Source organism: Sorghum bicolor, chromosome 8 (genome assembly GCF_000003195.3).
Source record: "Sorghum bicolor cultivar BTx623 chromosome 8, Sorghum_bicolor_NCBIv3, whole genome shotgun sequence".
Classification (NCBI taxonomy): Eukaryota; Viridiplantae; Streptophyta; class Magnoliopsida; order Poales; family Poaceae; genus Sorghum; species Sorghum bicolor.
Window position 1 is genome coordinate 16,529,612 of NC_012877.2, and position 24,889 is coordinate 16,554,500.

General features: G+C 45.6%; 1 pseudogene; it reads left to right on the top strand.

The window, feature by feature from the left end:
• LOC8061199 lies at window positions 7,587-10,101 on the top strand (annotated as a pseudogene).

Sequence of the window (24,889 nt, forward strand, 5' to 3'; positions counted from 1 at the left end):
ATGCTGAAAGACTTCAGGCATTGCTGCTTGAACTCTTCCATGGCTTGGGCAATAGCTTGCTTCTGCTTATCCTTGAGGTTGGCTTCCGTCACGGGGATGACGTTGTCTTGATCGAGGTCAGAGATCGACATGCTGATCTTGATCTTGAATCGGTCCCACCGGGCGTGCCAAAAGATGTGTTGATGCAAAACCTAGTCTGCAAACACAAAGGGCTAATACCCGATCCAAACGTTAAGGCGTGCTAGCCGATTTGACCTTACTATCGGCAAAGGTGGTAACTCGAATACTTTAGTCCTGACAACAGCGATGCGCCCGGATGTCACGGCTAAGAGGTACTCACGCGGAACTTGAGGATGCGCCGAGCTTGAGTCGACGAATTCCTAAGAACTCGTAACAAAAAGAAAACGTATGACGAAGTCGTCGAAAAGTAAATGCTGGAATATGAGTAAAAACGTGTGTTTGATTGATTGATAGATGATTCATTACAAGGCCCTAGGGTCTATATTTATACCCTGCTCAAAGAGCTACAACCAGACACGATTAGAATTTGAATTCCAAACTACACGGAATCCGTATACAAAACGATATAAATAATTAAGGAAATAACAAAACTATCCCCCGTGACAAACTGAAACTCCTTCGTACAACGATCGGCAGCTTCCGGACTCCCTTTTTGCATCATCGGCAGATCCTTTGCCATAGTCATCGGCAGACTTTCTTATCCAGCCATTGGCGCAGTCATATCACTGCCTGTAGACTTAGTCACGTTCAACTTTCCCTTCATCGGCAACCATCCTCATTGGCAACTTACCTTGTAAACATCGTACTGCCACTTTATTCTGCCATCCTAGACACGTGCCCAAAAACGGTGTCAACAGTGCTAACCTTCTATGCCACAACCACCCAAGTGAAGTCTTGGTGAATAAGCAAGTCTTGACATTAACTTCATTGGATGAGAAGTCAACCACATATAAGTTGTTGTGCCAGAAGCCTTTGAATATCACTTCATTGTCATCTTCCTTGGTCACAATTACTTCCTTCTTCTTGAATAGGCATTCAAATCCAAGGTCACATAATTGTCCAACCGAGAGCAAATTGAAACTCAAAGATTGCACATAGAGCACATTGGTGATGGAGTTGTCATTTGATATAGTAACCTTTCCTAGTCCCTTGACTTTTCCTTTTGAATTGTCACCAAATGTGATCTTCTCTTGGTTGTCAACATCTTCATCAAGAGAGGTGAACATCCGGGGATCTCCGGTCATATGTTGAGTGCAACCACTATCAATTACCCAATGTGATCCACCGGTCTTGTAGTTCACCTACACACAAGAGATCAAGCTTGAGATTTAGGGACCCACATTTGCTTAGGGCCCTTGACCTTCTCTACTAGTTGCTTTGGCACCCAAATCTTCTTTGGCCTTTGCTTGTTTGGTGGCCCCATGAAGCTAACCTTGACCTTGCCACACTTGTCTTTTCTTACAATGTAATGAGCATTGAAGGCAAATGGTCTTGCATGCTTGGGCAAGGGTGGTGGTAGTGGTGCCTTACACTCATGAGCAAAGTGTCCTTCTTGACCACACTCAAAGCATCTCTTTGGTTTTAGCTTGCTTGATTGATCATGAGTAGCTAGCGACTTGATGAGCTTTGTTTGATGTGCCTTGTAGCCAATTCCACTCTTGTCCATCTTCATGACGGTGTTCATGAAAAGCTCACTTTGAAGGTCCTTCCCCTTTGTGAACTTTGCTAACCCCATGGTTAGGTGTTCCTTCTCTTTCTTGAGCTTGTTGTTCTCTTGAGTTAGCCTCTTGATGATTGGGTCATTGTTGCTTGCTAACTCATCCAAGATGAATATCTCATCTTCTTCTTGCTTGTCATACATCAAACCAAGCTTGAGATATTGATTTTCTTCTTTGAGCAACTTGTTCTCATATGCAAGCTTCTTGTATTGATCAATTGACTCAATCACATTGGTCTTGTGCTTGACTTGTTCTTGCAACTCTTTCTTGAGCAAGACAATTTCATTCTTGAGCTTGATAGTGTCCTCATAACTCTCGGCCACTACCACTTTCTTGCCCTTGCAATCAACACATTTGCTTGTGCTCTCCACAAGTAAGTCATCACAAGATGTGGCTACATCAAGCTTTGCAACATTGTTAGTAGCAACATGTGTTTCATCAATTGCAAGTTCATAAGCAATCTCAAGGTTGTCATAGTTTGCTTTTAGAGTTGTTAGTTCTTCTTTCATTGCTCTATATCTAGTGATAAGCTCATCATGAACACTCTCAAGTTTATCATGTTTTTCTTTGAGCTCTTTTAGAGAGAGTTTGAGCTCCTTGAGCTTAGTGGTCATGATCTCATTTTGTTCTCTAAGCTCATCACTAGAGTTAAGCTTTGCTAGAAGTGTATCATTTTCAAGTTCAAGCTTTTCATTTTCACTTCTAGTCTTTCTTATGACTTTTGTGTATTTGTTTAGCAATTTTACAAGTTCATCATAAGTAGGTGATTCATATTCACTATCACTTTCACTACTCTCATCCTCACTTTGTACCTTCCGGTCACCTTTGGCCATAAGGCATAGGTGTGTAGAGGATGTAGATGATGGTGAAGATGATGGTGATGGAGCATCAATGGCGATAGCGGCAACCTTCTCATCATCACTTTCATTGCCGGAGGAGTCACCACTTGAGCTTTCAATGTCGGTGAGCCAATCACCAACAATATAAGCCTTGCCATTTTTCTTCTTGTAGTGCTCCTTCTTCTTGCCACCTTTCTTCTTGTATTGCTTCTTGTCATTTTTCTCATCATCACTTGAGTCATCTTGCTCTTTGTTCTTCTTCTTGTACTTGTCCTTCTTGGGCTTTGGACATTGATGAGCAAGATGACCAAGCTCACCACAATTGTAGCAATCCATCTCGGAGATGGGCTTCCTCTTGCTACTTGTGAAGAACTTCTTCTTCTTGGAGTCAAAGTTGACTCCATTCTTGTTGAGCTTCTTCAACATTTTTGTGGTTCTTCTCACCAAGAGGGCAATGGATGCATCATCATCACTTGAAGTTGATGACTCAACTTCAATCTTCTTGGCCTTGCCCTTGTGAGAAGCCTTGAGAGCCAAGTCCTTCTTTTCTTTCTTGGCCGACGAAGAGCCATCTTGAGGGTTCATGTGCATGTACATCTCATGAGCATTGATCTACCCCAATATGGTGGTTGGTGTAGCGGTAGAAAGATCGCCTTGATGAAGCACGGTTACTATGTGCCCATATTTCTCAATGGGAAGCACACATAGTATCTTCCTTGCAACATCCGCCATACTCATTTGTGTAAGCCCAAGTCTATTTAGCTCCTCTACAATGACATTCAAGCGAGAATACATTTCATTAGCATTTTCTTTAGGAAGCATTTCAAACGTATTAAGCTTGTTCATCACTAGGTGATAGCGTTCCTCGCGTTCACTCTTAGTTCCCTCATGGAGCGCACAAAGTTCCTTCCAAAGTTCATTGGCGGTTTTGTGGCTCTGAACACGGTTGAACACCTCTTTGCAAAGACCTCTAAAGATGTGGTTTTTGGCCTTTGCATTCCACTTCTCGTTTTCTTGCTCTTGTGGAGTAAGAGAGGTGGCTCTTTCCGGAGGGGCAAACCCTTCGGTCGCAGCTTTTAGGCATTTTACATCGCATGCCTCAAGGTATGACTCCATCCGTATTTTCCAATACGGGAAGTCATCCCCATCGAATATGGGTGGCGGTCCATCCCCGTTAGACATCTTTCTCTAGGCGGTGAAGCCTAAATAGCGAGCACTAGGCTTTGATACCAATTGAAAGGATCAAGATGCCCAAGAGGGGGGGTCAATTGGGCTTCTCTAAAAATTTAAGCAACCTATAAGCTCCAATTCAACCCCTTGTGCCTAGAGTGACTTAGAGAGCTACCGGATAAAAAGTTTTGCAACCTAGTTCCAATCCTATTCTAGCATGGCAATTCTAAGAATGTAAAAACACAAAGTAAATGCTAGAAAGTAAAGGAGTAGTGGAAGAAAGTGCTCGGCGATGTTTTGCCGAGGTATCGGAGAGTCGCCACTCTCCACTAGTCCTCGTTGGAGCACCCGCGCAAGGGTCTTGCTCCCCCTTGGTCCGCGCAAGGACCAAGTGCTCTCTACGGGCTGATACTTCGACACTCCGTCGCGGTGAATCCCCCAAGACCGCTCACAAGCTTGACACGAGCCACCCACAAGAACTCCGGGTGATCTTCGTGCCTCCAATCACCACCGAACCGTCTAGGTGATGGCGATCACCAAGAGTAACAAGCAAAGAACTCTCACTTGACCCAAACAAGGCACTAGAGAGTGGTGGATGCACACTTGACTCTTGGAACTCACTAGAGGAGGATTCTCTCAAGAAATCACTCAAAACTCAATCCTCTCTAGGCTCTTTGCAACTCTCTTGCTCCACAACAAGTTTTTCTGATGTTCAAATGGGCAAGAGAGAGTCTCATGGACGAGGTGGAGAAGTATAAATACTATCCACGAAGTCCAAAGGTCGACCAACCGTTTTCCACTGAAAACGGGGTCACCGGACGCACATTATGTTGCACCGGACGCACTGCACCGAGCGTCCGGTGCTTCATAACGGCTACCTGCTCTTTTCTCTGACAGGTCACCGGACGCTAACTCTCAGCGTCCGGTGCACCGTCCGGTGCTCGGGGAAATTTTACATGCTCCCTGCGCATGGGACCGGACGCTACCCGACGCGTCCGGTGCTCAGGGGAACTTTGCAAGCTCCCTGGGTAAGGGACCGGACGCTGCCCGGTGCGTCCGGTGCCAGCGTCCGGTGCCTAACCCTAAGCACCAAACTGCTCCAACGGCTAAGGACCTCACCGGACGCACTCACAGAGCGTCCGGTGCAGCGTCCGGTGCTCCTTTGGGCACCCAAACTTCGTCGAAACGCGATCGCTCCAACACGAAGTTTGTTCCTCTCGATCTAAGGACTATCTCTGAGCTGCCTAGTGCTATGTTTACCAAGTGTGCACCACACCTAAACCTAAAGCCTTGCCTAAGTCAAGCTACTAGATCAAAGCCCCTCTTAATAGTACGGTCAAAGGAAAACAAGGTCCTAAACTACTCTAAGTGCCCTTCTTCACCATATGGCACTTAGACCTAGTCTAGTCTTGACGATGTCCATCCATCCTTTGAAAACCGAAACGATTTCCATTATTAAGTAGGCATGTACGTCCCTGTCCATCGAGTACCTATATACCATGACCTTACCGATGACTTTGCTTCTGCAAAACACACGTTAGTCATAGTAATCAATAATGTCATTAATCACCGAAATCACTAGGGGCCTAGATGCTCTTTCAGCTTTGATCTAGTAGCTTGACTTAGGCAAGGCTTTAGGTTTAGGTGTGGTGCACACTTGGTAAACCTAGCACTAGGCAGCTCAGAGGTAGTCCTTAGATTGAGAGGAACAAACTTCGTTTTGGAACGGTCGCGTTTCGACGAAGTTTGGTTGCCTAAGTAGGCACCGGACGCTGCACCGGACGCTCTCTAAGTGCGTCCGGTGAGGTCTTTTAGCCGTTAGAGTGCTGAGTGCCTAGGGTTAGGGCCTAGCATCCGGTCCTTAACCTAGGGAGGTCCACAGAGTGACCAAGGTCACCAGACGCTAGCACCGGACTCACCGGGTAGCGTCCGGTCCTAAACTCAGGGAGGTTGTAAACTTCCTCCGAGCACGGACGGTGGCACCGGACGCTGGGAAGTAGCGTCCGGTGACCTGTCAGAGACAATACAGTTAGCTGTTGAAGTGTCACCGGACGCTCGGTGCAGAGCGTCCGGTGCAACATCAACAGCGTCCGGTGACCCCGTTTTCAGTGTAAAACAGTTGGCCGACCCTTGGACTTCGTGGGGTGTATTTATACACCTCCACCTCATCTATGGGAGGCCTCTTGCCCATTTGATCAATTGAGAAACACTTTGTGGAGCAAGAGAGTAGCAAGAGCCTAGAGAGGATTGAGATTTAAGAGATTTCTTGTGAGAATCCTTCTCTAGTTGAATTCCAAGAGTCAAGTGTGCATCCTCCACTCTCTAGTGCCTTGTTTGGGTCAAGTGAGAGTTCTTTGCTTGTTACTCTTGGTGATCGCCATCACCTAGACGGTTCGGTGGTGATTGGAGGCACGAAGACCGCCCGGAGTTCTTGTGGGTGGCTCATGTCAAGCTTGTGAGCGGTTTTGGGCGATTCACCGCGATGGAGTGTCGAAGAATCAGCCCGTAGAGAGCACTTGGTCCTTGCGCGGACCAAGGGGGAGCAAAACCCTTGCGCGGGTGGTCCAACGAGGACTAGTGGAGAGTGGCGACTCTCCGATACCTCGGCAAAACATCGCCGAGCATTTTCTTCCACTACGCCTTTATTTTCTAGCATTTACTTTGTGTTTTTACATTCCTAGAATTGCCATGCTAGAATAGGATTGGAACTAGGTTGCAAAACTTTTATCCGGTAGCTCTCTAGTCACACTAGGCACAAAGGGTTGAATTGGAGCTTATAGGTTGCTTAAATTTTTAGAGAATCCAAATTCACCCCCCTCTTGGGCATCTTGATCCTTTCACTATCCATGCCCTGGGAAGGACCCTTTGTGGTTGTGGAAGTCACGCGTCCCACTTCCTATAGACTGGCTTATCTGGAGGGAACAAGTCTGCCTAACTCTTGGCACATAGACAAACTACGACGTTTTTACCCTTAGACCAGTACCCCTCGTATGTATCTTTTTTCTTATGATTAATGACAAGTGTTGGTTTTTTGTTCCATACTTTTTATACTCAGAACATTCGACAAGTACGATCTTTTTTTGTTCTCGTCGCACAAGCTTAAGTAAGGAAATCAAGTAGGGTACTCGGCAACCCTCACTTAGTGATACATCACTCTTAGAAGTTATTCACAGCGCTTAACCATGGTTTACAAATTTCCGCTTTATTACAAACTTTCCCAGCAAAGTTTACAATAAAAGCCTCTCTGGGCGGTCCTAGGCTAAACGTACAAACTAAACTGGTGCTTGGTGCTCGGGCTGCTCGCCGACACGCGTCTCTGGTGCCGTCTCCTGTACAAACTAAACTGCAGGTGCTGATCGTCCATCTGCCGCAGCGGATGACTTCGACCACTCCATGGTCGACCTATCTGAACCTAGCCGGCTGGGCAGAGTAGACATCCCATAGAGATTAATGTTGCCGATCACAGTCGACGATAGGTCCAGGAGACTAACTTGAAGGTCATCTGCTTCCTTTGGACTGACCTCCTTGGGGTACCCTCCCTCCAAGCGGGACTGGTCGATCAGGGGTTAGTGGGCACGTACCATGCTTACACTACACCACAACACTTTTATAGCGTCAGACATCTGACGCAAAATCTTTTTTTTGCAGTTAGATAATCTGACGCTAAATATTGCCCAGAGACCATCTGACGCTAAATCTGAATTTAGCGTGCTATTGTCTGACGCTATAGGTATTTATATTCAGAGTCTAACTATCTGACGCTAAAACAAGATACACTGTCCACCTCTCTGACGCGAAAAATAATGAGCCCCACCCTCACTCGCCTGGCCATGTATGCATCTAAACCCTAAATTTTTTTCTCTCCAATTCCAAAACCCAGCCTCCACATCGTCCTCTCTCTCCGCTCGAGCGAGTGCCCCGCCGCCAGCGCCGCCCGCCCACTCGCCCGCGCCCCAAATCCCACCAGCGCCGCCACGCCAGTGATGCCTCTCACCGCAGCGGCTTGACGGGGCGTGCCCCATCCCAAACCTACCTCTCGGCGGAGAGCGCGGCGTAGCTGCAGTGGAAGGCACGGCCTGGGAATCCAACGGCGGTGGAGGGGGAGATGGTGGTGAACAGCCGGCCGCTGAAGAGGGCGAGGGCGCGGGTCGAGGCCACGGACTTTGCTAGGTTCCCGGCGGCCGGAGACTGCGGGGCGGCCGGGACGTTCAGGGAGGCGGTGAGGGGTTCCTCGCAAAGCATCCGAGGCTGCTCCCGTTGCCGTCCATCTTCTCCCTGGCGGCGGCCGCGGCCACCCCGCCGCACCTGCTGATCTGGAGGGTGTCCCTAAGGGTCGGGGAGGCGGGGGAGGAAGAGAGCGGCGGCAGGGTGGAGCTCTCGTTGAGGAGGATGTGCTCCGATCCCGATCCGTGTATTGCGACCAGTGCAGAGTCGTGGGTGAGGCTTTCCTCTCTTTTTCCTCCTTTTTTTTCTCTGATTTTTTCCTCTGAATTCAATGGAGCAAGCCATTCGTTTTTTATTTGTCCATCTGCTCTGTTTTTTCTTGTCGGTCGATCTAATTAGCGCTAGATTTTGAAATCTAACGACTCTCTGTTTTCTTTGAAATTTTATTGATTTTTTGCGGAGGGGATAACACCACATTCTTTCAGTTTTTTTTTTCATTCAAAATTTCTAATTTCTGCTAGCTTTCAGTGCGCAACACCCATTAGAATGATTGATTGAATTGTCACATACTCGCATACTGTTACATACAGCAACACGGCATCTGCAATGTAATCTAGCGTCTGATTTGTTGATTTGTTTGTTTGGTTGCAGGTTGGAGTGGGCACCCGGTCTGCGTGAAGCTGTACCATTTCATCATGGATAGCCTTTCTGATCCCCGGCGCACCTGCTGCCTCTGCTGCGAAACACCCATGGCAGCTGGAGAATCAAGGTGGGAGGCAAATTTTTGAAAAATATATACATACTTGCATAACAGCGAAGGAAATGGATCATGCATGTGCGTGCGTTCGATGCCTATAATGCCCAATGTTAATACATGACCAGCTTTGTGCCAACGTGCCGTGCGATTGATGTCTACATGCATCCAATCTGAATGTAGGGAACTTCATATAGGTTTGTGTTCGGTGGGGTGGGCTCGTTTGCATTTGGAATGTAAGATGAGAGTGCAGAATTGTTTCTATTACTTTTCATAGGCAGCATAGAAAATTCCTCAGAATGAAGGATTCACCAAGTAACCTTGTGATTGTGATGCTCCAAATATGCAACATACTCTTACTCTGACTGCACTGTCTTCTCCAGGTGTGCTCTGTGCAATTTCTATATGGATGGTGAGGAGGTCGAAGAGTGTGCATATCTGCATCTGGATGACTCATCTGACTTGCTGCACGCTGTAGTGCATGCAAATGGTTATGGGCACCTTCTCAGGGTAAATGGGCGTGAAGGTGGCTCAAGATTCCTCACTGGCCGTGAGAGGTTTTCCTTCATATAGTAGAGATTTTATTTTAGATAACCCCCATTTCAGAGCATCTGCTTCCAGCAGAGCAAGTGGTCAAGCTTCTCTTGGTTGCTAATGATAACCTATTCTCTTAGATAACCTATATTATCTTCTGTTGGTTCATCTACTGGTTGCTAGTTTATTTCATCTCTTGGTTGTTCAAACGACAACTTATGTTATCATCTCAATGGTCAAAATATAGCCCTTTAATTCAAAATTTGTGAGTTGCTGGTTTGGGGCATGGTAACATTCGTTACCAAGCTCAGGTTGTTGTTTTCTGTTGTAACAAACCTCTATCTTCTTAATGCAATGCATACATAAGGCATGTTCTACAAAAAAAGACCACTTGTACAAACTGTTCTTTGATTTTGGAACCTGAACTATTCTGAAGTGGCTGGAAGTCCATGACTCTATACTTTTCTCTATAGTGCTTGCCCATCTTTTGCTTTGAATTTGCCCAGTGATGGTAGTAGCTGAATATTGCTAGCAATTTCACTTACAATATATCGTCAACTTACTTATGTCTTTGACTGAATTGGTTGAACATGTTTTATTTTTCAGGAAGTGCTGGCAACAAGTCTTTGGCTTGAGTTTATGGAAAATGCTTCTCTAGATAACCTGGTGGATGTTATTTTGGTTTTTCAATATGATTGTGCAGTGCACAAACCTTAGTGTAGCAAACACAAACTATTATGATTGCTTGCTGGTGTGCATTTATGTGCTTTTGGTAGACTTCACTGTATTGGATGATGTAATGTGAAAACAAGATTGTATGCTTCACTTAATTTGCTGGATGTGATGTAAACATGCAAGAGACAAGATTAATATATGTATGTATTGACCTCTATGTGATGTATGTGCTAATATATGTTTATGTGATGGACATTAAGCTTTAATGTGGATTTGATATATATGTCCTAAATGTTTTTTCAATTAAATTTATTTTTTTTATTACATTTAAATTATCCTGTTGAACAATCTGACGCTATAAATAGAATTCTATTGGATGGGCTGACGCTATATGTATGGCAAAAGAGTATCTGACGCCATATCCTAGCAATGGACTGTCTGACGCAATAACAAATCTTGGTGGCATGCTGTCTGATGCAAAAACTCTGGTCCGACGTAATAAGTTTTTAGCGTCAGGACTTACTGCGTCAGCTCAGGACTGACGCTATATCTTTTTTGCGTCAGATCGTGTGAGGCTATAATGGCTTTTCGCGTCAGACGGTTTGGCGCCTATATTGGTGTTGTGCTGTAGTGTTAGCACATGCTCTTCGGCATACTCCCCAGCGTCCTCGACGAACTGCTGAAGCCAACACCATGAGCATTGTGCCTTTTCAATGGGACCAAGAATTTGCGCACGGGGCTGGATCTCCTCCACTTCATCCTTGGAGCCGGCCTGGGCCTCCTTGCTTTGTGCGCTCCTCCCCAACTATTGTCATTTCTTAGCGTCATTACTAAAAATAGACCATAGATCCATCCTTAGCAATGACACCAGAAATGTTAGGTGTTGGCATACCGTAACTATCGCTACATCAGAGAGATAACCCATGGCAACTCGAGGGTGCCGACCTTAGCAGTGCAGTCTGGTAACAATAATTGGAATGCCAGATTGGCCTTCCTAACCATCCTTACTTGCGATATACAAAGTTGTGGCACTACGCTTGAAAGTGCATAAGGATTACAATTGTCGAGGGTATCGGTAAGGGGTACCCTCAGCGATGCGCATTATGAGATTGCCCGTACGAAGGTCGAGACCCTTAATTCGACGCCCTAGTTTTACGCATGCGCCGCCATCGACAGTCGCAGCCTCGAAGACGGAAATAGCGTCGAGCGAACCGGTCAGGGCTCGAGCAGCGACTACCGTCGAAGACGGAAGCGGGCTCGAGCGAACCGAGAGACGTCGAGCGTTAGGACACTGTCCGCCGCCTGACGCGCGCACGCGGGCGGGAGCATTAAATGCACCTGACGCTTCCCCACCTAACACACAGGTCATGGGAGGCGTGATAGGGAGCGAGCTTCTGTCCCATCGTTCTTTTTGCAGCCTTCCCACCGAACGACTCAGGGCGTGTCAGGACGCGAGAAACAAGGATGGAACGTCTAATCGGGACCCCCTCGAGACACCCAAGGTCAGCGCTCCAGATATCGGCATATTACGCGGCGCCCGACCCTCGACCGAACAAGGTCCCTCCCCAGGGACAAGTCGGGCGTCGACTGACAACACCGCAGCTGCTCCGCCGGATCCGCCACCACGCCATACGAGCATGCGACCTCAGAACCATCACAAGGCGGCTGGCAGGGCAGCTCGCGGGAGCACGCGTAATCATCACCAAGCTATCAGGATGGGACGGCTCGAGGCCATGCCGTACGGAAGCCTCGAGTAGGTCAGCGCTTCATGCAGCTATCGATCCCTACTCTAACATCTACGCATGTACCCTGTGTCTCTCCTTGGAGCTATAAAAGGAGGGACTCAGGAATAGAAGAGGGACATCCGAACACAAGAACGCATACGTAGCAGAGCTACACACTTCATACCACGCTTGTATTCGCCCCTGTACAAGCACTTAGGTGCAAGATAATACAAACTCTCTCCCCCCGCAGGACGTAGGGCCTTCTCTTGCCCGAACCAGGATAAATCTCAGTGTCTTCTTGCATCACCATCCGGAAAGGGGAGCACGCATACAAATTTACTCGTTGGTGTGACCCCCCGGGGGATAAAACACCGACAACAATCTTAAGTAACGGTACTTAGGTACGCCAATTGATAGTTCATGAATGAAGAAGTAATATAACTGCAAGCGGATAGAACTATCATTGTAGCATTTCAACCCATGAGTATTCAAGGGTGTCGAATTTATAATTCCCGTAGGAAGGCAAAGGGATCAAACATGGTGTAAACATGATTACTTATTGAATGCTTGGTAGACATAGAGTAAACAGGAATAAACATGATATTCAAGATAGTGGACACACACTGGATCAACCTCAAGGATAGAATAGAAGAGAAATAATAAATAAAGAATAAAGAAATAAATCTACTTGAGCAGGCATGGGTCACATATAACTATGCATAGAACTGTTAGCGGATCATCTAATTAGCAATAAATGGAGTTAGAACTAAGCCTGAGATGAGGGGAGATCCCCGCAGCTGGATACCCAGCCGATAGAGACTTTACAGAACTCCTATCAGAATACCTGATCGAGGGGGAATCCAAAGGATGACAAAGCTGTCACTACCCTGCCACCTACCCCTCTACCCGAAAGATACCCGCACATCCACTAATTCCCGCAAACCTGAACACCATGTTCACGTAATTGGAAACAACTCCTGACCCCCGCGGGCCCCACCCCTTCAGAGTGACAGGATAGGCTAAGTGCAACCATCACAACACAGTGAACCATCATCCCATTCCTAATTCTAATCCTAATCATACTAATCTGATGAACAATGAAGAACAATGATGAACATATCAAGAACATAGCACAAGAACTAAGAACTAGTTCATATACTATGAACATGATAATAACACAACCATACTCTAGTTCATATGCATAATCATATAAAGATAAATAGAACTTGCTCATGGAAGAAGATTGAATATTATTCATACCAAGAAGATCCTTTCTTCCAAGGAGACAAGCTCTCCTTGCTAGCGCTTGTCTTGCTCTACTACTAATCTAGACTAAAGATACAAGTGAGAGGTGTGAGGTAAATTAACTCCAAATGATGTTTGTGTTGATAAGGGGGGAGTGCCTCTCTTTTTATAGTGGAACTGGGACGGTTTGTTGCATCTAAATTTGGTAGTAGGTGAAATCATCCTATGCATGGCAGCATGCAACCGCCTGAGAAAGATGGGCCTGGTTTGCCGCCTCCAGGGGTGCGCCCGCACTAGGGTGCGGCCGCACCCTGTGTGGGTCCCCCTGGCCACCGCCTTCACATGGTCAGTTTGGCTCTGGGCCTGGATCTCTCCCGTGGTTACAATCATGCCCAGTTCTGCGTTGTTCGGGCCTTTCTCTATTTTCTTGGTTTGCGCATTTGTGAATACGTCTTTTGGTACTTTGCGCTTTCTTCGTGGTATGGCACATTTCCACTTGTTGCACTATAATTCCTGCAAAATATAATCACTATGGTACAAGTGGAACTTGTTAGTAATAAAATGCATGTGTGTATATAATATGATTGCTTCTTCTCCTTTTGGATCAAGTTGGTAGTTTATGATTGGTCTATAATGACTGCCAACAAGTCCCCCAAGCTTAACCTTTGCTCGTCTCGAGCAAATAATTAAGTATGGTTGTTGATCAAGAGTTGCTACTATGCCGATATAATTCAAGAGTACCATCCCTATAACAAAGTATTCATTCGCAATTTAAATAAGTTGGCATGCTATCCACTCTTTACCTTGACTTCTCATGGGGCCTATAGGTTTTCCAAGTTCTTGGGTGGTTGCAAGATAGAATGGTTGTAACAGACTCACCATTCATTCATCCCTTGATAGACCATCAATCCGGAGGTTTTATAAATTTTTGCAAAATAAATAAGTTCCTCGAATGATTCTCTCGATTGCTCAATGTGTATGAAATCCTCATCAAAGGCATTTGTGTTTGCCTTTAAGACCTACCACTAAGGCTGAGAATGGACCTTTGGGAAGGTATAAAGGTGGGCGTACTTACGACTCTTGTGTTGCCAAGTCAAAGCCCGGACCATGAGGAGATACAAGTCATACACCTTGATTGAGATGTGCAAGTGTGTGGAATTTTTGGTGGTAGTCGTATCTAAATATTTTTGGTTACTCCTTGTATCATGACTCTCTTTATTTAAGGAAGAGAATGAGAGAATGTAAACATATGGGCCCTTAAAAATGGATCATATATATATATATATATATATATATATAGGGAAATTCCTTTGTACACGTACGTGTAGTTAGTCTCATCTTCAATAAACTACATTGTGTATGTATTCATACTTGTTTATGGGTTTGAGTATGTTTATATACTTATATTAAGATACTCTAGATCTTACCACGCGAAAATTTTTCAAAAAAAAATTATATTTTAAATATATTACTAAAATGCCACTACTATATTATATACAATAAGTATAACCATATACTCTATGTATGTATGCATACTTAACATACATATCACTCTAGATGGTCTAGTATGATCATATACTTTGTCTATATACATTTCGTCCGGTCATATACACCTTAAATCTAGAGATATAGAGATGAGAGTAATTACACGCGCGTGTAAAAGAAACGCGTCCTATATATATATATATATATATATATATATATATATATATATATATATATATATATATATATATATATATATATATATATATATGGGATTTTGATTTTCCCGTCCATGCCCTTTGGCTTTTCCTTCATTTTTTTCATGGGTAACTGATGCCCACATGTTTCAAAGGGATCTCAAAGAGGAAAATGGAGAGATGTCATGATGGTGATGTAAGGAGTAAAATTGTGTATGGGGATGCGCAAACCTCAGGGTGAGAGTTTGGCATACTTATTTGGTGGAAGCTAAGGCGCAACTCTCAGAATAAGAGTTGGCATATTTTTTCGTGGATGGAAGGGTGCATGTTGTGCGCAAGTTCTCAGTGTGAGAGTCGGCTTTATTTGGTGGGTGCGTGAATCTCATATCATGGGTGCATGACTATAATCTCACTCTAGGATACCTAGAATTTGACTCAACTCAAAGCGCCGCAAGCCGCATATAACTAAAGGTGTACAAACTACTAAGCAAGTCATATGGCCTTGGTTGGTATTTCATAATCATTGAGGAACTCTTTGTTTTGAATTTTTGAAAAGAAAACTCTGGATGTCAAGTTTCTCTTAGAACAAAGTCATAGCAAAATCTATTTATACCATATCATGTCTCGCAACAACTTAGAAAAGGATCATGCATTTGCAACCCACAAGATTTCAAGTTCTTAGAATGAGATATTTTTAGCCAACAAACTTAAATCTTGATGAACACTAAATTATAACTTAGATACTAGAGAATTATAGACAGAGCAACTATTCATCATTTCAACAGAAGAGAAACTAACATATCATAGCGCACATGAGAGTGGAATTTTTTTTGAAAGATGATGAAAAATTGCTGAAATTTAAATACTGAAATTAAGAACTAAAATTAAGTGCAAGAATGTAAGATACATGTTACCTCTTGTGGGGGTCCTCCCCCAAGCTAGCTCACTGCTGCGGTCTAGGCAAATATCCCATGGATCGCAGGTAGGCCATCTGTGCCTTGTGTCGGCGACGGCTCGTATCCTCAAGGTCGATGAGGCTCTGCTGGGTCTGCTGATGCCATTGGGTAGCAGTCTGGATGTGGGCATTCAGCGTACCTTGGATCTGCCTGTTCTGGAGCTCCAGTCCTCCCATGTGAGTGTTGAGGACGTCTAGTGTGACCTGAGGGCGAACAGGGGTGACATTCCCTCGGAATCTAAGGAGTGTCCTGGCTCGTGATGCCTGGATCCCCCTACCCCATATGCCTCTGGCTCGCTTGGGCCTGCGCCTCTGTGCGCCTGCCAGCTCGAACCTCCAGCCTCATAGGGGTGTGGAACGTATCCCATACCATATCCATACCTAGGGGTAAATCCGGGTGCAGGTATAGTAGGGGTCCATCCCATCCCTGGCATAGCTGGTGGTGGAGTGTGCTGTGCTGGCTGTGCTGCCCTTGCTGCTTGTGCTGCCTGCTCTTCTTGTTCCCTCCTCCGTTAGTTCCTGCGTGAAATAGGGCTCCTGTGTCCTCCTTCCCTCTCAATGAGGGTGAAGGTGAGTGATGGGAAATTATACAGAGCGAGATCCGGGTTAGGTAACTGGATCTCGTTTTTATATCCTAGAAAATAATATAAAATCTTTTTACCTCATTCGTCGTCTTTAATCTTATGTGCATGCGAAAGATATGATTCATTAATCATGACGCGAGGAGTAGTGATGTAAATAATAGTATTAGCAGCAAGGGGATCAACACTTGCAGCAAGGCGAGTAATAAGAGATGTGCACATGATAGCAGTTGAAGTCTTAATGAAATGCAACCAATGATTAACAAGCTCAACAATAGGTGCAACCTTAATATTTTTGAGCGTAGCATAAAGCAACTTTAACTCTATGTCATAAGTAAGATGCGTATCATCTCTTGAAAAGAACAAACTAGCGATCCACTTATGGAGAAGCCTGAGAGTGGGGTGATGGATGTTGGCAGAATGCCCCTGAAACTTTCCAATGACGTGTTGCCCGAGATCAAATGCCAGAAAGCATGACATTGGTAACCCCCGAGGGAGAAACCTAAGTCAATGGAGCACCGCTCGTGGAAAGCCAAATGGTTTGCAAGATCCTTCCAATAAATACCGAAATCTCTTCCAAAGCAACGGAAGGTAATACCATAATCGACAATTTGTAGAGTTCCCAAAATTTAGATCGTCAAAAGACATGACCCAAGCTCATGAACGGGGGCAACTCTACTCCAACCAAGATGCTCAAAAATTGTATCAAACTCAACATCCATACCTATTTGGTGCAAGAATGCGGGGTCGAATGCCAGCAAATGGAGGAACTCGCGTACCTTCATGAGGTTGTATGCCTGCATCTCCCGCTCGCTCTCCAAGTCGATGAAGGGGGCGTCAGCCTCGTCAATGGCGTGGCCGTGTGGCTCCTCCTCCTCTCCTCCATGTGTCGGCTGCTCGTTCCTTGCAGGGGTTGGTGGATCTTCCCCGCGTTGGCGGCGGCTCCTTCTAAGCCCGAAAATTCTATTCATGGTGGATGAGCTAGCACAAGTGTATGGTGTTTTTGCTTGGAGAGGGAAGTGTGCAAGAGGTTTTTTGATAGAATTTTTCTTGCACTAAGCTTGTGGAGTAGGCTATGAAGCAAAGTGGAGCAAGAGAGTGAAGAAGGGAAGAGTAAAAAAATGTGTGTGAGAGGGGTGTGGTGCTCCACCTAGGATCCTCTCTATTTATAGAGTTGATCGCAGGCGGGGGAGTGCCCCCCTCAACGGCTACTAGCCGTTGCCCAAAGGCCGAGGCCAGTAGGCCTTGGGCATGGTGCGGCCGCACCCTGGTGCGCCCGCACCAGTGGTGGGCCCTCCTCTGCCCGGCCTTTTGGCTGCTGGCTCCAACGGTCACCCCAAACGTCTCTCTGGTTACGATCAGACTTGGTTCGAAATCTTGCTCCAGATTTTGATTTTCCACATATTTATTCAAAATATTTTTGGTTTTCAAAAATTATATAAAGATAAGATTTGGAAATGGGAAAATCTATACTACCAGAAAATAATTTCTATAAGATTTTCATAGAAACTTTATTTTTTACTAAAACAAAAACTTTTGGAACTAAAAATAAAAACTTTATATAAAAAGGGAAATTAAAACAAAATTTAAAGAATTTTAAAAAGACATAATACCTGAGCAGGGACACCTCCCCTAAGCTTGCTTAATGTCGTGGGCCCCCTTCAGATATTTTTATTGGGACACAAATAGCACAAAATTTTATTTTTATTATATATAATTTTTTTAGATAACTACCGAATGCCTTTGGCAAGGGCTCAACATTTATAGTCCGTTGGCATGACTTTCCTTCCTTCATTCTTCTGTGTCTGCATGGACGAACTCAGTAGAGGTTTCCGGTTGCCCTGGGATCCTCTCTGTGTCAGTGACTGGAATTGATGCAGCTATCTATGCTATCTGTGTTTCTATCATCTTGTTCAAACTCGTCTGACTTTTGACAGATGAACAAAGAGTTTCAAGCTTGGCGTTGATGTTCTCAATGATCTTGTCATTGTAGGACAGCTTCTTGGTCAGATTCTCGTTAATTTTAGCTTGCCCTATGACTAGATCTTTCAAGGAAGGCTGCTTGAAGAAATTACCCTGCGGGCGGTGCTGATTGTTCCACCCGTTGTTACCTTGCTGTGGTGGCCGAAACCCATTGTTGACATATGCTGCTTCTTCATGGGTTTTGGGGCAATTGTTCCTCGAATGGCCATCATCACCACAAACTTCACACGATGTGTGTGAGTTCACTGCTTGGACGGTGCCCATGTTGGGATTTGCAACTTGTCCATCCATCCTTTGTAGTAGCAAGTCTATTTTTGCGGCAAGCACATCTGCTCCTTCGCAGATTGCGAGCCTTTTTGTGTTTTCCTTCCTTCTCCCCAGCTTTGATTTACAACCATCTTCTCAATGAGGGCAGTAGCTTCATTAATGGTGAGAGAAAGGAATGCACCTCTAACTGTGGCATCTACGTGCCCCTTTGACATGGCCGTGAGGCCTTCGTAGAAGTTCTAGAGCACAAGCCAGTCTTCCATTCCATGATGCGGATAGGCCCAGATGTACTCCTGTAGCCTCTCCTATGCTTCGGGTATGAACTCAAGTAAAGACTGCTGGAAGTTAGAGATCTTCCCCCTCAGAGCGTTGGTCCTGCTCATGGGGAAGAACTTGGCGAGGAATGCCGCGGAGCACTTTTCCCATGTGTCAATAGCTTCCTTGTTTTGATAAAACCATTGTTTCGCCTTTCCGGAGAGGGAAAAGGGAAACAGATAGAGCCTGATGTTGTTCTGTGCGACGTCCTTGATGATGACGGTGTCGCACAGCTCAAGGAAGTTCTAAAGGTGGGCGTTGGCATCCTCGCTTGGCAGGCCATAGAATTGGCTTGCCTGCACCATAGAGATGAGGCCAGTGCGGATTTCGAAGCTTCCATTCCCCATATTAACAGCGGGCCCAGTCGGCACGTTGGCAACAGCGAGAGTGGAGTAGTCACGGAGTGTCTTGGCCATTGCGATTGGTGTGGTTGGTGCTGGAACGGTTGATTTGCTTGCCAGTTGCGTAGCATAAGAATAGACGGTAAGAACCCTTCTCTTCTTTAGGATTGTTTCTAGATCACTGTGGAAGTTTGCCGACAAGTTGAAACCGCTCATACACTATCCTATTTTCATTCTAATAAAAAGATGAAGAAAATAGTAAAGTTATCCTGCTTAATCTATGGCTACCAATGCTTATTATGCAATCAATGTCTATGCCATTATGATTTTTTCCTTCCCCGGCAACGGCACCAGAAATGCTTGTTGGGATTTCTTAGCGTCATTACTAAAAATAGACCATAGATCCATCTTTAGCAATGACACCAGAAATGTCAGGTGTTGGCATACCGTAAGTATCGCTACATCAGAGAGATAACCCAAGGCAACTCGAGGACGCCAGCCTTAGCAGTGCAGTCTGGTAACAATAATTAGGAATGCTGAATTGGCCTTCCTAACCATCCTTACTTGCGATATGCAAAGCTGTGGCACTATGCTTGAAAGTGCACAAGGATTACAATCTTAAGTAACGGTACTTAGGTACGCCAATCGATAGTTCATGAATGAAGAAGTAGTAGAACTGCAAGCAGACAGAACTATCATTGTAGCATTTCAACCCGTGAGTATTCAAGGGTGTCGAATTTATAATTCTCGTAGGAAGGCAAAGGGATGAAACATGATGTAAACATGATTACTTATTGAATGCTTGGTAGACATAGAGTAAATAGGAAAAAACATGATATTCAAGATAGTGGACACACATTGGATCAACCTCAAGGATAAAATAGAAGATAAATAATAAATAAAGAATAAAGAAATAAATCTACTTGAGCAGGCATGGGTCACATATAACTATGCATAGAACTGTTAGCGGATCATCTAATTAGCAATAAATGGAGTTAGAACTAAGCCTGAGATGAGGGGAGATCCCCGCACCTGGATACCCAGCCGATAGAGACTTTATAGAACTCCTATCGGAATACATGATCGTGGGGGAATGCAAAGGATGACAGAGCTATCACTACCCTGCAACCCACCCCTCTACCCAAAAGATACCCGCACATACACTGATTCCCGCATACCTGAACACCATGTTCACGTAATTGGAAACAACTCCTGACCCCCGTGGGCCCCACCCCTTCGGAGTGACAGGCTAGGCTAAGAGCAACCATCACAGCATAGTGAACCATCATCCCATTCCTAATTCAAATCCTAATCATACTAATCTGATGAACAATGAAGAATAATGATGAACATATCAAGAATATAGCACAAGAACTAAGAACTAGTTCATATACTATGAACATGATAAGAACACAACCATACTCTAGTTCATATGCATAATCATATAAAGATAAATAGAACTTGCTCATGGAAGAAGATTGAATATTATTCATACCAAGAAGACCCTTTCTTCCAAGGAGACAAGCTCTCCTTGCTAGCTCTTGCCTTGCTCTACTACTAATCTACACTAAAGATACAAGTGAGACGTGTGAGGTAAATTGACTCCAAATGATGTATGTGTTGAAAAGGGGGGAGTGCCTCTCTTTTTATAGTGGAACTAGGACGGTTCATCGCATCTAAATTTAGTAGTAGGTGAAACCGTCCTATGCGTGGCGGCAAGCAACCACCTGAGAAAGATGGGCCCGGTTTGCCGCCTCCAGGGGTGCGCCCGCACCCTAGGTGGGTCCCCCTGGCCACCGCCTTCGCGTGGTCGGTTTGGCTCTGGGCCTAGATCTCTCTCGTGGTTACGATCAGGCCCAGTTCTGTGTTGTTCGGGCTTTTCTCTATTTTCTTGGTTTGTGTATTTTTTAATACGTCTTTGGTACTTTGCGCTTTCTTCGTGGTATGGCACATTTCCACTTGTTGCACTATAATTCCTACAAAATATAATCACTATGGTACAAGTGGAACTTGTTAGTAATAAAATGCATGTGTGTATATAATATGATCGCTTCTTCTCCTTTTGGATCAAGTTGGCAGTTTATGATTGGTATATAATGACTGCCAACACCACCCTTTTCGAAGAAGCCATCGGTCCCTTCCCCCTGTCAGGAGCGTCGAGCGGTGTCCTTGCCTCACCGGATGGCCCCTCCACATGAGCAGGGGACGGAGCTCTGACCCCCTCTTCTGCTACACTGCTCGGCAGGGGGCGTGGCCGCAGTGACCTCCTCCCTAGTCGGGGCAGCCGCAGGTTGTGTAGTGGCCTACTCCGTGGTGGCCTGCTCCATGGTGGCCTGTTCAGATGGCCTCAAGCTCCCAACGACGCAGGGGTCAACATCCGAGGCTGCACTACAAGTTCATCCAACTAATCATAAATGCTGGAATTCTAACATCATGAAAGACACAACTATATTTTTATACTTATAGGTTGGAGCTCCTGTGCGATGTTGAGAAGATCCTACGCCTGGCATGGCTAGCTGCCGCTGTTGGTCGCGCCTAGTCTGGACGCACCTACTCGTTGGGGGCCTGTGCAGCGGGCTGGTCTTCAATGGGTCCTGCGCTAGGCGCTGGGAACACCTTAGGGTGACTACGTGGTTTGCGGACCAGGTCTGGGGCCGCCACCTCTTCCTCCTTATCGTCATCAACGACTCGAAGCAGTCGTCGATGTTTCGGCGCTCAGGCGCCCGAGGCCGAGCCGTGGCCGGACGAAGGTCCTTGCACCGATTCTGTCAGCACCACTCCTGCTTGGGATGGTCCTCTAGTCATTGGTCTCTTGTCGGTGAATCTATCGTCGGTGGTCGGCGCTGCCTGACTGTTATCTTCATCACTGCTGGTGTATCGGTAACACCGAGCAGCATTATCCATAGGCGGGTCTACCCCTGTCGGGTGTTCCATGCCGGGCGCCAGTGACACATACACTGACGCTCGGTCAATATCTCCGATCTGCGAGATGGTGGTAATAAGTTATCAGAGGAAGAGAACGACAATGAATAAAATTGCAAGTTGTGCAAACTTATTCTTTACCTTTGGAGCTGGTCGACCCAACTTATATGCGTGCATCCGGTTGTCGCTACACACGAAGTTGCTGTCTGCGAGATTGAACAGCTCATTGATTTTGTGCTCGATCTCTAGTTTCTCCAGGTTGTCCTTCTGCATCCTAGTCATGTCTTGGCTTCCCTGGTACTCATAAGTCGAGTGGACCCTCCTCTGGCACGGCCGTACTCGTCGCTAAGGAAGTTGCCGACCACGCCAAGCCCATCCAAACGCGACCACTCGATCAGGTTCATCAATTCTTCTACCAGACCAGTGTACTCTGGTCGGTCTGTCCAACTGACTCTCTTCTCTGGCACATAACCGATGTCGCAGAATGTGGTGCTGCCTAGTTCTTCTCGGATGTAAAACCATCTCATATACCTGTTGGTGCAAAAGCTGATCTGCAAACACAAAGGGCTAATACCCGATTCAAACGTTAAGGTGTGCCAGCCGATTTGACCTTACAATCGACAAAGGTGGTAACTCGAACACTTTGGTCCTGACAACAGCGATGCGCCCAGATGTCACGGCCAAGAGGTGCTCACGCGGAACTTGATAACACATCGAGTTTGATTCGACGAATTCCTAAGAACTCGTAGTAAAAGGAAAATATGACGAAGTCGTCGAAAAGTAGATGGTGGAATATGAATAAAAAACTTATGTTTGATTGATTGATAGATTGTCATTACATTGCTCTAGGGTCTACATTTATACCCTGTCCAAAGAGCTACAACCAGACACGACTAGGACTCGAATTCCAAATCAAACGGAACCCGTATACAAAACGAACTCTAATAACTAAGGAAAACATTAAACTGTCCTCTACGACCGATCGGTGTACTGCAATGAGCCAATCGGCAACCCCTACATCTTCTTCCACGATCATCGGCAGACCGCTTTCCATCGTCATCGGTAACCATTAGTGCTAGCTATCGGCACGATCCCGTTGCTACTTCTTGAACTTAGTCATATTCTATCGTCCTCCCATCGGCCAACCTCCATCGGTAACTTCACTGTGGACTAGTCGCCATCGCCCCATCTGTCGATCCACATTCGATTAACTCTAGGTGCATATCCGAAGACACGTGTCTGAAAACGGTGTCAACACATGCCCCCCAATTTCGGAGTATAAAATCATTAATGCTCTGAAATTCTCTTTAGTAATGACGCCTTTCCACAATTACTTCTCCCAATTGGGTAATCAGTCGCCAAACCTAAACAACCTCAGCCCGATTCTCCTGCAGGTTCCTCGAATTTCTCAACCTCTCAAACCGAACCTCCCCCCTATGCGCTCATCGACAGTATTACCGTTACAGAAAACTACCGATGGACCGACCAGGCGATCTTGCACAGTAAAATATCTTCAAAATCGTGATCGCTTGCTGTCAAATCACCTGCGCAATCCCTTGATTATCGTGCAAATAGTTACCATATCCACCTGAACACCCTCGGATTTCACGGATGCGGCAAAGAGAGAAGTCAGATTTGCCCCTGCCCATTTTGTCCTATAAATACTTCCTTCTCCGGTACTCTTTCTCCATCTTGTCATTCTATAGCCTCAAATCCACCTTCCTGGCGGCGGTATTGCCCGAGAACTCCAAGAACTCCAGCAAAGGCTTCCTCCACCAATCTTCCAAGTCTTCGATCCTCTTCCTCGGGAAGAAATGGCCATCAACTTTGTCGTTCCTGAGGTCAGCCTACCATCCCTCTCCTTTCTGTACTTTTGTTGTACTTCTGTTCATATGCTATTCTTTTTACTGAGTACCCCCCTTTTTTTGTTGTTCCTTTTCTGTTCCTTCATCCTCAAAACTTTTTAGGATTTGGCCAATAAGATCGTAATTCCTACGGATCAACCACACTTCCAATGTCTCGGCCCGTTAGGAAATCTAGATCCCACCGATCTGATAAATGCAGAGACAAATAGAATCCCCTTCAGAGCCGAGAACTTCTCCTTAGATCTGTGGAAAGATGCTTTTCGTTCCTGACCCAGTCCTACCAAGGGATGGAAAGACTGGTTCCTGAGAGTCAGCCATTCAAATGAAGTCCGATGGGGTGAGCGGAAATTAGACCAATGCATCAGATTATCTCTTGCCGATATGGAGAGGAACGAGTCGCTACTGATAGCTGCCTCGTACTTTTGGTCAGACACACTCAACGCTTTTGTATTCGGCCATGGCCCTGCTTCACCTACTCTTGCCGATGTACTCATGCTTACTGGCTTAGACATATCAACTGCCGATAATAGTCATCTGTTTGATACTAAGCCCAGTTCTAAGGTAGAGACTCGTGCTATCGGCGGTTGGTCTGGGTATATTCAGAAATACCAAAAAACAGGACCTGTCGGGGAAAGAGAGCAGGCCATTTTTCTGAACATGTGGCTGGATAAGTTTGTATTCTGTGGCCGATCGGCGGTACCAACTTCTGTCTATCTATCGGCAGCAGAGAGACTGGCCAATGGTGGCCGATTTCCTCTTGGCCAATATTTACTTGGCTCTGTTTATCACCTTCTCCATCAGGTAGCTAAGAAACTCCTGCTAGGCCAACCCATCGGCAACTTAGGGGGACCCTGGTGGTTCATCAACACGTGGCTTAGTATCCACATGCATAAGCGCCTTGAATTCAACCTTTTTGCACAACGCTTCCCTAGAGATATAGCCAAAGTTCATGAGCTGGATGAGGAAGAATCGGCAACTTGCTCCCCTCTAAACTATGGTGAAGCTGCCATAGTTATACCTGGTACCGGTGGTAAAGAAGATCAGGTTAGCCGATTCTTTCAGACTCTTTATGAGGGTCTGGCCAAAGAACAGTGGGCATGGATGCCTTATGAAGATCCAGACACCAGATTTCCC